The sequence below is a fragment of the Mytilus californianus genome, unplaced genomic scaffold (genome assembly GCF_021869535.1).
Source record: "Mytilus californianus isolate M0D057914Y unplaced genomic scaffold, xbMytCali1.0.p SCAF_6, whole genome shotgun sequence".
In the NCBI taxonomy this organism is placed as follows: Eukaryota; Metazoa; Mollusca; class Bivalvia; order Mytilida; family Mytilidae; genus Mytilus; species Mytilus californianus.
In genome coordinates, this window is record NW_026262712.1 from 10,333,139 (window position 1) to 10,349,320 (window position 16,182).

The 16,182-nt window shown below is 30.9% G+C and overlaps 2 protein-coding genes across 2 annotated transcripts in view; one reads left to right on the forward strand and one right to left on the reverse strand.

Moving 5' to 3' along the window:
* LOC127705292 (di-N-acetylchitobiase-like) overlaps positions 1-16,182 on the reverse strand; it is a 393,977-nt gene that overhangs the window by 191,533 nt on the left and 186,262 nt on the right. The gene's annotated exons all lie outside the window — the stretch shown is intronic.
* The window catches only part of LOC127705289 (uncharacterized), a 34,972-nt gene that overhangs the window by 756 nt on the left and 18,034 nt on the right, over positions 1-16,182 (forward strand). The window lies entirely within an intron of this gene.

The window sequence follows — 16,182 nt, forward strand, 5'->3', positions numbered from 1 at the left end:
TTATTTCTATATGTTACAGTGAATTCGTTAAATGAGTGATTTTATAAAGTTGCAAATATTTCCGGAACTTTGTGTCCTTGCTTTAATTAGTCAGGGAATTTACGAAAACTGTAACAAATACTTCCTTAGATGGAAAAAATTGTAAGTTGAATTCAGTTATATGGTTCTGAAGTTCTCCTCCCTGTTGTTGTACTAGGGATTTTAATACTTTGTACCTTTGGCTTACCATTTTCTTAGTCGATTATTGTTACGATGCAGATGTCCCTGCTGGCATTGATTTTACTGTGTTTCGTCGGCTACGATTATAGATTGCCACCTTTGTGTATTCGTTCATTTTTTTAAACAAAGTAAATCCAACAAAAATTAATAAACGAAATGTAAGATATATATACGTTTGTGTGTTTTTTTTTAGAAATGTAGAATCATCTTTATGTTTTGCTTCCATGTGTCCAATCATTAACCTTCTGTCTAAAAAAATAGTAATGTGAAATTATTTCCCCCCCTCCCCCCCCTCTCTTTTTACATCCCTTAGTAAAAAATAGTGTAGTTTAAATTTTCAACTAAACATAAAGTGGTTGTACAAGAAGGAATTTTAATCAAGATAAACAAATTTATATTGAGTAAGCAATTCAATTCACCATAGCAGTCTTGCTTTTAAGTTATGTTTTTTCAACGTTTGTTATCATTGGCCTTTTCATATCAATTGATATCGATAGTGATTGCAGTTATGAATTTTTCGCACCTTTGGAAAATATAAAAATCCAACGAATTATAGCAATTGAAGGATTAAAAATGTGAAATTTATCTGAATTTGTGTTTAAGCTTTTGATTTTGCCATTTGATTAGGGACTTTCCGTTTTGAATATTCCTCGGCGTTCGGTTTTTTTGTGATTTTACTTATAACTTACTTATTCTCGAAAAAACAACATTCAAAACAACTACTTTTGGCAACCAATTTATTCAGATACACAGGCAAATTTTGTTCACGTAAATTTCACGTGAAAATCACATGAATTTCACATGAAATTTTTCACGTGAGATTCACCTCAAACAAGCTTATACATGAAACTCACGTGAAAATTTTTCACGTGAAACTCACATTAAATTTACGTGAGTTTCACGTGAATTGAGCTTTCACGTGATATTCACGTGAAATATTTCACATGAAATTAACGTGAATCGAGCTTTCACGTGAAATTCACGTTAAATTTTTCACGTGAAATTAATGTGAATCCAGCTTTCACATTATTTTTTCTAAATGAAATTAAGGTGAATTGAGTCTCAATCACACAAATTTCACAGTATTTGAGCATATTTTAGATAAGTTAATGCTAATCAAGTACACATTCTATTTTGATATATATAAATATTCTTCTTTGTCTTGAGGATGTATTCATACTTCCATTCTATCTTACTTTCTCTTTGTATCTTAGATTTCTTGGTCCTAAACAATACAAATAATATTTATTCATCAACTCCAACTCACAATATCTTCAATGCAGCAGATAAGATTTAATAAAACCAAGAAGGCAAGCAAATATCCAGGGCACCATAGTTCACTCCTAGAACATTTTTTGTTGTATTCAAGTCTCAATATTTTTTTTAATTTGATGTATGGAAGGTGATTCATTTATAGAAGATGTATGCACTGATGTATATTTCATTTTTAATACATGTGTATGTATGTATAAGTCTTTTTGTGTTCATCAGTTTTGAGACATTCCAATCACATTATGGAAAAGTCTTTCTTGCAAAAGATGCCAATTCTTCTTATGAGAGTTTTGAAGAAAAAAGGTAGTTCACCCTGCCACATACTCATGTACTCTGGTCAATTAAACAGATCATGACATATTGTTTAGACACCTGTCTATTGTTGAGTGTGTTAGCACCTTAATGCCTTTCAGGTGTTTTTGTTGTTGTGTTACTCTCTGATTGATTTATACCTCATATCTCATTGTATTAATAAACTGAAATAGAAAGTTCTGTGAAATATATTTGATATACCATATTGAAAGTCTTGCTGTTATTTACAACCATTTCCTTCTTATTTCATATATGGTTTTCAGTTTTTCATTTTAACACTGATCTTAAGGCTAAGTCAAAAAGAAAATAAATGTTGACAAACAACAGGCATATACCATTAAAAGATCTCAAAGTTTGGCTGCACAATAAGCTAAAAGTTCTTGTTATTTAAAATATTTATATAAAATTCATTTTAAAACAAGCATTTTCCATTTTTAGACAGTAACTGTCATGTTGACACAATAATTTGAATTTGAATTGTATTATATGCTGAAAGTACTTGTGGTTGAAAAAAAATATACACAATATTTATTCCAGGTGTTTAGATTTCTAGAATGCACCACTCCAATATCATGACTACATGTTAGTAATGTTTAAGTGTTCTCTCCTGCATGTAATTGCTACGTGTATTTGAACACAAGGCTTCCTTCATACATTTGCACTTATCCTTCTAAGATGTTGCTTCAATGATAAAATCCTGTAGTTGCTTATCAGCCATACACTCTTGGAATACATTTGCTGTAATAAAAAAAACCCAGCATATATTATTTTGTAAAATATACATCAAATTAAATATTGCCTTACCATTCAAGCAAAAATGATAACATCAATTTAATATCCAAACTTACCGGGTACATATATATATATATATACTTTTATAAATTGTGACTTGGATGGAGAGTTGTCTCATTGGCACTCATACTACATCTTCTTATATCTATGTATATTGTGTGTCGGATTAACTGGAGTGGAATATTAATAGTTTTTGTTTGTTGCTGCACTACGTTTTGATTACCTCTGCTATGGAGGTTGTGGAGGTTTATAATTGTTGAAATTTGCCATGAACCCTGGAATTTGTAAACATTACAGATGAAAATCAAAATGCTCTGATCATTCTGATGATATTAACCCATTAAATATTAATTTCATAAAGTTCTGGCCAGAATTGTACACAAGAGCCCTTACAAAGCAATTTTCCAAATAATTAATGTTTCCAAGGGGCATAACTCTTTTAAAAATGATTGATTGGCACTGATTTTAAAACTTGTCAGACATTGTTGATATAACCTTGACTATCAAAATAAGTAACTAAAAATTTGACAAGAATTGTACAAGACATGCAAGTGAGAGCGCTTATAAGGCCAAAGGGATAGACGGACTCCAGGTATTTTTATGTCCCAACTGTTTTATGGTGCTTGTCCTAAAGATATAAGAATAATTATAAGTTTACGATAAGTATCAAATAAACTTAACATTACCAATGATTCATGAAAATATACTATCAAGCAAATATTAAGGTCAAGTTCAGATAAACCAAGCCAGACAGACATGTGCACCTTACAACATGTACAATTATTGCATAAACCAAACTAGAGGCTCCAAGGAGCCTGTGTCTCTCACCTGATATTTTTATTTACAATTGATGCATGAAATAATGAACCCGTTATACTTTTGCTTTAGTTTCAGAGATATAAGTCAAAAACTGCATTTTCCCTCTATGTTCTATTTTTAGCCATATCTGCCATGTTTTTAAAAACTAGATATTCTAATGATGATTGTGGCCAAGTTTGGTTTATTTGTCTCTGTTGTCTGAAGACTTTTGTAAATTAAAAAAGTTTACGAAACATTGTTAAATTTGACTTTAAAGGGCAATAACTCCTTATCAGGTCAATTGACCATTTTGGTCATGATGACTTATTTGTAGATCTTACTTTGCTATTTACAGTTTATCTCTATCTATAATAATATTCAAGATAACCAAAAATGTGGATTGTGTCCATGCATGGACACAGATGATGCCCCCGCTTGCATATCATAAAAGATATAAAGGGACATAACTGAAGAACGGTAAAAGTGACTCTGCCTAAATTTGTACTTGATCTGAGTTTTGTGGTAATAAGCATTGTGTATAAGTCTCATAACATTTGGTTGAGGTAAACTAAAGTTAGAGAACGGAAACAAATAATTCAGCAATTTTTATGTTTATAAAGGGGCATAACTCAAGAACAGTAAAAGTGACACCACCCAATTTCTAACTAGATCTGTATTAAGTGGTAATAAGCATTTTGTATAAGTTTCATAACATTTGGTTGAGGCAAACTAAAGTTAGAGAACGGAAACGGAAAATTCAGCAATTTTTATGTTTATAAAGGGGCATAACTAAAGAACGGTAAAAGTGACACCACCCAATTTCAAACTTGATCTGTATTATGTGGTAATAAGCATTGTGTATAAGTCTCATAACATTTGGTTGAGGCAAACTTAAGTTAGAGAACGGAAACAAATTAAACTGAGTTTTGTGGTAAAAAGCATTATATATACATTTCATTACATTAATTTAAGACAAACTCAAGTAATAGAACGGAAACGAAAATTCAGCATTTTTTTTCATTTGTAAATAGCCATAATTCTAGAGCAGTAATCAAAGTGCTTGTAAGCACTGAATGGTAAAGATTGCTTTAATTTATCAGTAGGAAGTAAAATTGAATATTGCATTGTATAAAGCATTGGTTGTAGTTGATTCAACTACCATTGTGCACAAAGAGAGATAACTCCAATTTTCAAAGAAGACTTTAAAATATTTTTAGAAATGAAAAGTAAAAATTGCTTTAATTTATCAGTGGAAGGTAAAATTAAACATTGCATTCTATAAAGCATTGATTGTAGTTGATTCAACTATGATCATGGACAAAGAAAGATAACTCCAATTTTAAAAATACTTGATATTTAGAAAAAAAAAAGAAAAATTCAGCAATTTTTTCATTTGTAAAGGGCATAACTCTAGAACAGTAAAAGTGACGGCACCAAAATTCAAACTTGGTCTGTATATTGTGGTAATAAGCATTGTGTATAAGTTTCAGAACATTTGGTTGAGGCAAACTTAAGTTAAAGAACGGAAACCAACTTTGGGATGTACGTACGGATGGACGTACGTACAGACGGACAAGGGTAAAACTTAATGCCCCCTTCGCTACAGCGGGGGCATTAAAACTGCAAAATTTCCTTAAAATTACTAATTAAAAGGCAGCAACCCAACAACAGACAGATAGATCATAATCTGATGAACATATTTTACCCCATGTCAAATTGTCTCTAAATTCTTTACTTTCAGAGATATAAGCCAAAAACTGCATTTTACCCCTATGTTCCATTTTAAGCCATGTCAGCCATTTTGGTGGGAGGCGGGGTCATCAGACACATTTTTTACACTAGATACCCTAATGATGATTGTGGCAAAGTTTGGTTAAATTTGGCCAAGTAGTTTCAGAGGAAAAGATTTTTGTAAAGTTAACGGACGACGACGGACGATGACGACAATGCAAAGTGATGAGAAAAGCTCACTTGGCCCATTGGGCCAGGTGAGCTAAAAAAGCGGATCTTTTAATTGATTATACATGTAGCATGTATAGTATACACCAAATAGACTAAATTATTAAATCTTAATATTGACCAATGAACCATCAAAATCAGATCATGAATGGTCAGATGAACTCTGTCCAGACAGACATGTACAACTTACAATCATTCCATACATCATATATATACTTGACATATTGCTTAAAAGAAATAAAAGATAACATTGATAAATGAACCAGTGAAATGAGGTCAATGTTTATTCTAAACACCAAAAACAGTTGATCTACTCAAGTTCTGCTTACTATATCTGAGAAAAGGACCGACATGTGTTAATCATGTAACTTTTACCTTGACAGCTCCATGAAGTAAGGTCAGGTGAACCCTGTCCCACAGACATGTACGTGTACATATAAACATTGCAAGGAACCAATATTTCAAATACAGATATCCTAATTTACTCATAATATAAAAAAAAAGAAATTCACAAAGCAAAATAAATTGCTTCGCTGAGCGCAGCTGGATACGACCGCAGATGTCCAACCCTGAAAAGTTGGGGTCAAAATGGACACAACATTCACGCTTGATACAGGTTTGAATTCGGATTGTATTTGAATATTTGACACATGATAGGTTTCTGCCACAGAATAACTGTAGTCAAAGAACTTAAAAATTGGTTAATATATGATTTGAATATATATTCAATTTTTTGCTTTTGTGCAATACACTATGCTGTTGCAAATAGTCCCCCCCCCAAAAAAAAATTTTTTTTTTCACCTCCCCCTTTCCCTTATTCCAAAAAAAAATCTTTCCCTCAAGATATAATCATTATCTCAATTCAAATTTCTAATAAAGTTTGCAACCATAATTACCCATTTAAATACATCATGAAAGTCTTAAAATATAAAATGACATACATAGTCATGGCTAAAATTAATATTAATTAAAAGTAACTTCTAACAAAAAAATTGACAGCTAATCATCTCAAGACAATCATCGTTTCTTAATAAATAATTTACAAGCAGTGTAAGGGAGGTAATCAAACATTGTTGTTTTTAAATGGGATTAGATTACCTCCCTTTAACTGCTTTAAAATAGGAATTAGGGGCCAAAAAAGGGGCAAAAAACAAGCATTTTTCTAGTTTCATGACAATAACTTGTGTGTAAGTGTATGGATCTTTATGAAATTGTCCTACAAGGTTCCATATCACACAGGAAAAGCTGGAATTGAGTTTGGGGGTAATTGCCCAAAACGTTTAGGAATAAGGGACCAAAAATAAGCATTTTTTTAGTTTCCAGACAATAACTTGTGATCAAGTGTATGGATCTCTCTGAAATTGTACTGCAAGGTACCATACCACAAAGGGAAGGCTGGGATTGGTTTTGGGGGTAATTGCCTTAAAATTTTAGGAATTAGGGGCCAAAAAGGGGCAAAAAACAAGCATTTTTCTAGTTTCAGGACAATAACTTGTGTGTAAGTGTATGGATCTTTATGAAATTGTACTACAAGGTTCCATATCACAAAGGGAAAGCTAGGTTTGAGTTTGGGGGTAATTGCTTTAAACGTTTAGGAATTTGGGCCAAAAAGGGGCCAAAAATCAAACATTTTTCTAGTTTCCAGACAATAACTTGTGTTCAAGTGTATGGATCTCTCTGAAATTGTACTGCAAGATACCATACCACAAAGGGAAGGCTGGAATTGAGTTTGGGGGTGATTAATCATAAGGAGGTTCAAAAAATTTGGAAGGGGGGGGGGGTTTCCTTTATTTTCTTTAAAATTGTCCATGTTAAATTGGTTATTTCTGATTTATATATACAAGCAAATAATAATGATATGGTTTGAATAGGTAAATTAATGTTTAAGTTCTTAGACCACATTCATTCTGTGTCATAAACCTATTCTGTGTCAAATATTTAATCACAATTCAAATTCAGTGCTGTATCAAGCTTGAATGTTGTGTCCATACTTGCCCCAACTGTTCAGGGTTCGACCTCTGCGGTCGAATCAAACTGCGCCCAGCGGAGCATTTTATTTAAAATAAATAGAGATATGATACTTAAACAAGTGATTGTCATGTCAATATCCCAGATTCAGTACAAGGTTATCACTTGACATGACTGGACAGTCTATAAACACAGATGTTGGTTCTGGTAATTTTAGCAACATAATAAGCCCATGTATTATACATTTAAAGCGACAATAAAATGAAATCACTTAGTCTAGTGATTTATTTGTACATGTACAACTTAAATTGGTGATTATTTCCAACATTTGTGGACACAATGTCACTTGAATCAGTGATTTAGAAAATCACTCATTAAAGTAAGTCCCCTGACTGATTAAAAACAGATCCAAATATTCAAACTCTAAAATACAAGATAAGTTTAATTCAGCATATTAAAGTACCCGAAAAATTCAAGACATTGCATTCAACTTCATTGAAATTGGTCAAGAAATAGGTAACTTGTACAGTGTATTAGAAAAGTATTGTTTAGGCCCCTTAGGCCAGGGCTTTTTTATTTGTTGGTTTACGGATCCGCCGACCCTATTTTTCTGATTTGCAGAATAAAAATAAAATTGACATTTCATGCTCTTTTTCCCGCTGACCCTTACAAAAACCTTAAAACCTTATCCCTGAAATATAAATACAAATTTTCTTTTTTATTTAAGATCTCCGGTCCCGTATATCGTCACGAAGAATAGTTATTCATGTGCAAATAAGGTACTTGCTGGTTTCCCCATTCAATAGACCAATATCCAATGTTTCTTAGCATAATCAGCTTCCCTACTTTACTGACTCAATTCAGTTTTAAAATGATATTTACTGCTTAAAGTCCTGACTAAGTAAGACATATAAATAAACAAATAACAAATTCTTTTGTTTACAAGCATCCTTTACATAGGAGCACCCCTTTAGTAGAGCATAACGTTTAATCCTTAAAACTATTTGATATATTTTAATTTAATAACTATATTCTTAGATATAATTTTAATGAAGTTATTTCATTTAGTTGAAGAATATATATGTTTAATCCAATTAACAGCCTGTCTAATTGGCAATCATACCCTCACATTTATTACAGCTAAATAATATTAGAGACATTATTTATTATATATGCCTCTGGTAATAATTTAATGTCAATCAATAATTTTCGATAACATACATAACACATAAATGCATTTGCCTTGGATACTATATAGGACTTAAAATATGTTTATTAACTATAAATCTTTGAAGATAATTAAAAATATTTGAAAATTATACAGCATTTTTAGGTGTAAAATTCCTGGTTGTACATGTTTCAAGACTGCATTTTTTTTTTAATAAATAATATCAGATCTATCAAAGTTGTAATTTTTAACCAACCATTCGCTATAAATTAACAAATTATTTCAGACAATCCTTAATTATCTTCTTAAAACATACTTATTAATAAGCCAAAATACAAAATAAAATATACATTGGCGGATCCAGAACTTTTCATAGGGTGGGGGGCACTAATTGACCTAAAAGGGGGGGGCGCTCCAGTCATGCTTAAGTGATTCCCAATATAATCAACCAAAACTTTTCCCACAAAAAGGGGGGGGGTGGCAGAGCCCCCTAGATCGCTATGATATATGTGTGGTTCCACTCCCCGTTACCCTAACTACCCTACTTTTTAGTCTTAATAATAGCCTACCGTAAAGATTTGTTTGTCATTTTTCATTAAGCACTGTTAAGTCAGAATGTTACTCCCATAGACTCAATGTAAAAAAAACACAACATAAAATTAAAATAAATCCCTACCTAGTTACTACTGAAGTTATAAAATTAATATTTAGTTTAAAATTTTTCCCATTGATTGACAAACCCTGACAACTCATTAACTCAAAAGAAAAAATTGAGAAATCTTGATCATTATAAAAAGGTTTATAAAATATTTTGAAGTGTACCAACACATAAATTGCAATCCAGTTGATACACATGCAATCCCTGAGAGAAGATATTTTCTTTTTTCTTCCTTTTTTAGATGAGGGAGTAGTTAGCATTTACCGCTTTTGTAATACTCATTAAATCAAACATTTTTCATATTTCTGAAAGCAAAGCAGTTTTAAAAATATACTACACTTCCAATATATATACTTTGATAAACATTCAATTTTACATTTATTGACAACAATTGGCCCAATAAAATTCTTTTCAGCACACTTACTTATTTTTATTCATATTTTCTATTGTTAAACTTATATGTGGTTCAAAGGTCAAAATTGTACTTGACTTTTAAGTTTGAGGAAAAGTTTAATACACAGCAAAAAAGGGAGATAACTCAGGTTTTGAAGTAACTAATATTCATTATCATTTTTTTTCTTTGCAATTTTGGAAAGTAAAGGATCTTAATTACAGCAGAGACATATAATACACTATATGTCTCTGATTACAGTAACAGGAATCTATTTCTTAAGCTGGAGTTACCTCCCATATTTTATAAGAGGACAAAAATAAAGAAAACTTTCAGTGTGTGAAAGAAATTAAGTTTACTGATAAATAATAATAGAAATATTACTGATAAATCAATATTAGCCCATCAATATAATCTAGGTATCTAGGAATTTGAAATCAAAGATACAAATTCTACCCTTATTGCTCTACTAGAGATAAATATAAACAGTGATAGAAAATACAACTCAAAACCAACACTGATCTTTTTGTAGTTGCATCTAATCCACTATCAAGGGGAAAATTCATGCGAAATAAAAAGATAAATATTAATCATTTGATGGTTATATGTCCCCCTTTTATGTAAATTATATTAAAGTGCTAGTAAAAATGTTCTCCTGAGTATGTTTTTAAAATGTTTATTGTGAAATTTTGTTAGAATTTGTTAATTTTTGTATTTCAAACAAATAAAATATCTATATTCTTATTCTAATTCTTCTTCAATAATTATTTTTACATTTTGGCGATTATGTCAAAATGGCAATAATTAGTGTACACACTTAATTATTTTAAACAGTGATTTTATCTTGTGCAAAACCAACCACATATGCACATTATATAAAAAATTAGCCTAAGTCAGATCAAATGAGTTTCACGTGAATTTCACGTTAGTCAGATCATGTGAATTTCACGTGAGTCAAATCATGTGAATTTCATGTGAGTGAGATCACGTGAATTTCACGTGAAAATAAGTTTTTGTGAACGGACGCCCCACTTTAGCGGGGGTTTTACCGCCGGTCGGAGGAAGACCAATGGTGACCATATTTCTATTCCCCAGTCACCCTTGGGGGGTAATTATTCTCACTTATTTACATCGATCGACTCATATAACACATATATATAAAGCAGTGTACTTCAAAACTAATTTTCAACAGTTTAAATACCTTTTTATCAAATGAAAAATTGACAAACCTGTATTTCAAATACACCTCTAGACATTACAAAGATGTATTTTAGGCGTATGGTTAGGTAAGTCGTTTTGTAATTCCTGAATAGGCTTGCAACATATAATTTCATGCTTATCATTTCTTCGTTATAGGTTGCTTGTGATTCATTGTAATAAAGGATACTGCATATATAGTTGGATGTGTTTCATAATTTCACTTCTGATGACTTATACAGGACCATTTATTCATTAGTCAATTAATTCATCGTTCATTTTAAGTAGAAATCAACAATCTCAATTACTAACTAGAATACGTTTACTGCAAAACAGTAAGCGACATAATTGATATTTGCATTTTATACCAGATAACCAGTCTATTGATGGATATTCAAAACTAAATTTCAAAACATTCAACAGTGATTTTTAACCCTAAAAAATATCGATTACCTGCATTTGAAAAAAAAATGTATTGTAAAACTGCACCAGAAAGACGCTTTGTCTGTTATAAAATATAATGACCCATTAGTTTTGATAACTCTTTTCGGAAACATTTTCTTTAAAGTGTATTTCTATTTTTCATTGTGTCAACTTTTATCATATACATTTTCATTGCCATTACTTATTATTACAAAGACACGTATTACATGTAAGTAGTGTACTAAGAATTAAAAACCTAAATTTTAACAGTTTAAATACCGTTTGTTTTGCAATTGGAAATAAGAAAAACCTTGATTTAAATGTACCACTACATGTTAAAGATCTATTTTTAAGAATAGGAGTTTATTATGTATGGAACAAGATGATTAGATAAGTCATTTTGGCATTAGACGTATTTGTCTATCATGCATACAATTGAGATTGACTTTTCCATTAGAAGTATTCATCCATCAGATATATAAGATGGATAAGTATAGTCGCCGTTTTCATCTATAAGACAAATAAGATGAACTTCCATATCGTCTCCTTGTCATACATTTAGAGATTTTAATTTGTTTGGACTTATAATTAATTGCAGTATTTAACAATTTTATGAGGTAACAAACCTGGTTTAAAACGATCAAATGTTTTGATATTGTCTAAGAAAGGTACGTGCATCACTCCTATTTTAACTTGATTTCCAACTATCACCATAGGGTAAAATTGAAATAATAACAATTCAAGAAGATTGAGCATATGTTTTTCAATAAAGATACATATATAGTCCAGCGTTTTACATGGGATTTTCATCCATCAGCCAAATAATGTGAACTAAAAAGGGTAAATCATTGACAGTTGAAAGCTGATTTCATAACTAATTCTGCGAAAAAAAAGAATATTCCTTAATTGAATTGTGGAATATGTAAATTAATCATTCGAGCAGGGTAGGAGTTTCAAAAATATGTTGAGTGAATGATAAAACCATATTCATGAAAGTCTTTTACGCAACACACATATAGCAACGTTCTGTTTTATGAGTGTTAATGCTGATTTTTTTTTTCTACCTGAAATAAAAAAAAAAGGACGACAATAGATATTCCTTTGGAAAAATATTTAAATGAATGATCAAAAAATTATTTAATATTTCAAATGCGGCAAATGCGGCAAATCCGTTTATTGATTCGATACAAGGTTAAGATATGGTATTCAATCAAAATAATTAGAGGAAAATTTGGAATATATGTTAAGCAGTAAAATATTATTGCTATTGATCAACTTTTTCCAAAATTCGTTAATACAAAATATATATTATGATGAGTGCTCGCCATATTTCTCTTTTTATGAATATTAAATCAGAATTCCCAAAGCATGTTTTTTTTATCGCTTTTATAGCGTAAGTTAAGTATTAATATTTAATACAGAAATGCTATGAATACTGTCAAATATTGTGTCAACAACATGAAATGCAAAAAGGAAACATTGGTATTCAAATTCATGGATTCATGCTGTGAGTTCCTTATTTGGAACTATTATCAATCGCTTTTTTTATTATCAAAGACCTATATATATACTTGACATACAATCCTGACAAAATTGCATGTTGTCTCCACAAAGTCAAATAAATACCTTTCTGTCATGGACCTTGATATACAAAGCCCGATATGTTAATTTAATATTTCGCATTCATTTGGTACACAAATGGTATTCAAACACAATTATCAATTATTATGTATTGTTTATTTTTTTTTAAATCTCAATGAAAGACGACTATAGAATTGTTCTTAACTTCTATAGTATCATTATAAACAAATTATGTTTATAGCTTTAACCTGGTAACTATGAAGAGTTTATTTGACAAAATGGTGTAATTTATGATTCAAAAATAATACACAGAGCTAAATATAAACTACTACTGGCTGTCCGAGCGAGATCAAGACACTCTAGAATTCAAAAACCCCGAAAGAATACCAGGGATTTGACGATTGGAATATATTATATACAAATAATTGTAGATGATGTAGTGTTTTGACAGACACTTAATATCTTTTTTTATAAGTATTCAATGTAAGCCATTTCATTTTGATTTCGTGTAAAGAAAATTACATTTAAACACATATTTTTAATTTTTCATTTCGGGATTTACCTTCATGAAAAAGAATCAAAATCCGGAATGCCTAAATTATGCGGTCACTTAGAAGAATCTACTCAACACAGAGGTGATGCAGAATGTTGCTATAATGTACACAGAAATGGATAATTCACAATGGAAAAATTTATTGAAATAAAATCTTATGCCTTTTAAACCGACCCTCGAGTTCCCTGTCAATTTGTAGTTATGGATTGACAGCAATAAATCAAAACTAGTACATGAATTTCCATAAATCAGTCTTGCCGTATCACAATTCAATGTGCCATGTGATTCCTTCAAAGATCCTTCAAATCTCAAACAATAAGGTTATAGACTTTCTGTAGGTAATAAAAAGATGCAAAGGGAATCCAAGTAAATAAGAATTTAAGTACATTTTTCAAAATATCTTAAACACTAATTACAAGTTTCATAATATTGGCCTGCATATACATAAAAAATCATAAATGTCAGTCCTTGGAAATATTTTAGTCCAAAAACAATGGACATTCCAACATTTGTCCAATGTTTCAAAGGTTGTTATTAAAAAAATAAATTTCGAAAGCTTATACTTGATTTATTTGGATTCTTATACTTGAAATTGTCCACAGATTGGTGAATCCAGTATTGAAATTCATATCGATCAACTGTTCTCAATGGCTATAATTCGAATCCTGGATTATAAATATCATTTCACCAATTCTATTAACCGTTCTGCATATTTACTACAATTGATTTTACCCATAATGTCCTGCTATGGAATAAGCTTGTTTACAATACCAATTTTGCCAGCAGAATATTCCATTTTCAAAACTATATCTTAGAATAAAATTTTGTAAACAGCTACACATTTTCAACCCTTCATTACAAATATGTCACTGCGTCACTGACTTGTGCAATATAACTGTATCCTAGATCTAGAAAAATCAACAAAACAAATTACAACCAAGTTCTAAATAACATGTAAATTTAATAGTATAAAGGATTTCTAACATCTCTCCTCTGAAAGAAAAAAATATCTATCATGATATAACAATACTATAAACACAATGCTGTTACGTTAAGATGAGTGCTATACACTATTTTTCAAGTTTTTATGCCCTACCTACGATAGTAGAGGGGCATTATGTTTTTTGGTCTGTGGGTCCGTTCGTCTTTCCGTCCGTCTGTCCCGCTTCAGGTTAAAGTTGTTGGTCAAGGTAGTTTTTGATGAAGTTGAAGTCTAATCAACTTGAAACTTAGTACACATGTACCCTGCGATATGATCTTTTTAATTTTAATGCCAAATTAGATTTTTGACCCTAATTTCATGGTCCACTGAACATTGAAAATGATAGTGCAAGTTTCAGGTTAAAGTTTTTGGTTAAAGTTTTTGGTCAAGGTAGTTTTTGATGAAGTTCAAGTCCAATCAATACGAAACTTAGTACACATGTTTCCTGTGATATGATCTTTCTAATTTAAATGTCAAATTAGATTTTTGATCCCAATTTCATGGTCCACTAAACATCGAAAATGATAGTGCAAGTTTCAGGTTAAAGTTTTTAGTCAAGGTAGTTTTTGATGAAGTTATAGTCCAATCAACTTGAAACTTAGTACACATGTTCCCTGTGATATGATCTTTCTAATTTGAATGCCAAATTAGATTTTTGACCCCAATTTCATGGTCCACTGAACATTGAAAATTATAGGGCAAGTTTCAGGTTAAAGTTTTTGGTTAAAGTTTGTGGTCAAGGTAGTTTTTGATGAAGTTCAAGTCCAATCAACATGAAACTTAGTACACATGTTCCCTGTATTATGATCTTTCTAATTTAAATGCCAAGCTAGATTTTTGACCCCAATTTCATGGTCCACTTAACATAGAAAATGATAGTGCAAATTCTGGTTAAAGTTTTTGGTCAAGGTAGTTTTTGATGAAGTTCAAGTCTAATCAATTTGAAACTTAGTACATATATTCCCTGTGATATAATCTTTTTAATTTAAACGCCAAATTAGATTTTTGACCCCTATTTTACGGTCCACTGAACATAGAAAATGATAGTGCGAGTTGGGCATCCGTGTACTATGGACACATTCTTGTTTAATATTTCTTCTAGTGTGCATCGGACTTGTTGAAAAAGTAACATATATTTTGCTCAATATCATTATGACCTTCTTGTAACCATACAGCACCAGCACCTACATCCCTTTCGTCAACTTGTAATTCAAACTGTTTTGTAAAGAATAGATATGTTGATATTGGAGAACTTGTAAGACCAGCTCTATTGTTAACAAAGGCTTGATGACACTGATCTGAGCATTTGAATTCCCGTCTTTCTACAATTGGACATGGGGGTTCAAACTGTTGCAATATTATGGAAACATTTTCTATATTTCCAGGCAATACCTGAAATCTCATGATTTCTCTATTAAATGTAGGTGAGTGATATTTCAGAACATCCTTCATCATAGCGTGTAGTTGTTACATCGGACCTTGACCAAGGACATGTTGTCAATATTCAATTGTACAAAATTAATTTTTGAAGCAAACTACTGTTTAACTTTTTAACTCAGATTATCTTTTAACAAGTTCTATCATCCTCCTGGTATGTTCCTCTCGGGTGTCACTATCGATTATTACATCATCAATATAACTTGTACACCATTATTCATTTACCGTAATAAAGAGGACAGGTACATATTTCATACCAAACGGCATAATTTTACACTGGCATAATTCGAAGCGTGTCACAAAGAAATAATTTTTTTTTTATGTTTTTAGTTAAAAGAATTTTACAAATCAAATTTACTAACATATTTGGAACGGCCTATTTCATCTTAGCAATCATCAATAATAGGAATTGGAAAAGAATAACCTTCAGGTTTAGGCCAAGATGCATTGACAACTCTTTAATAGTTTCTTA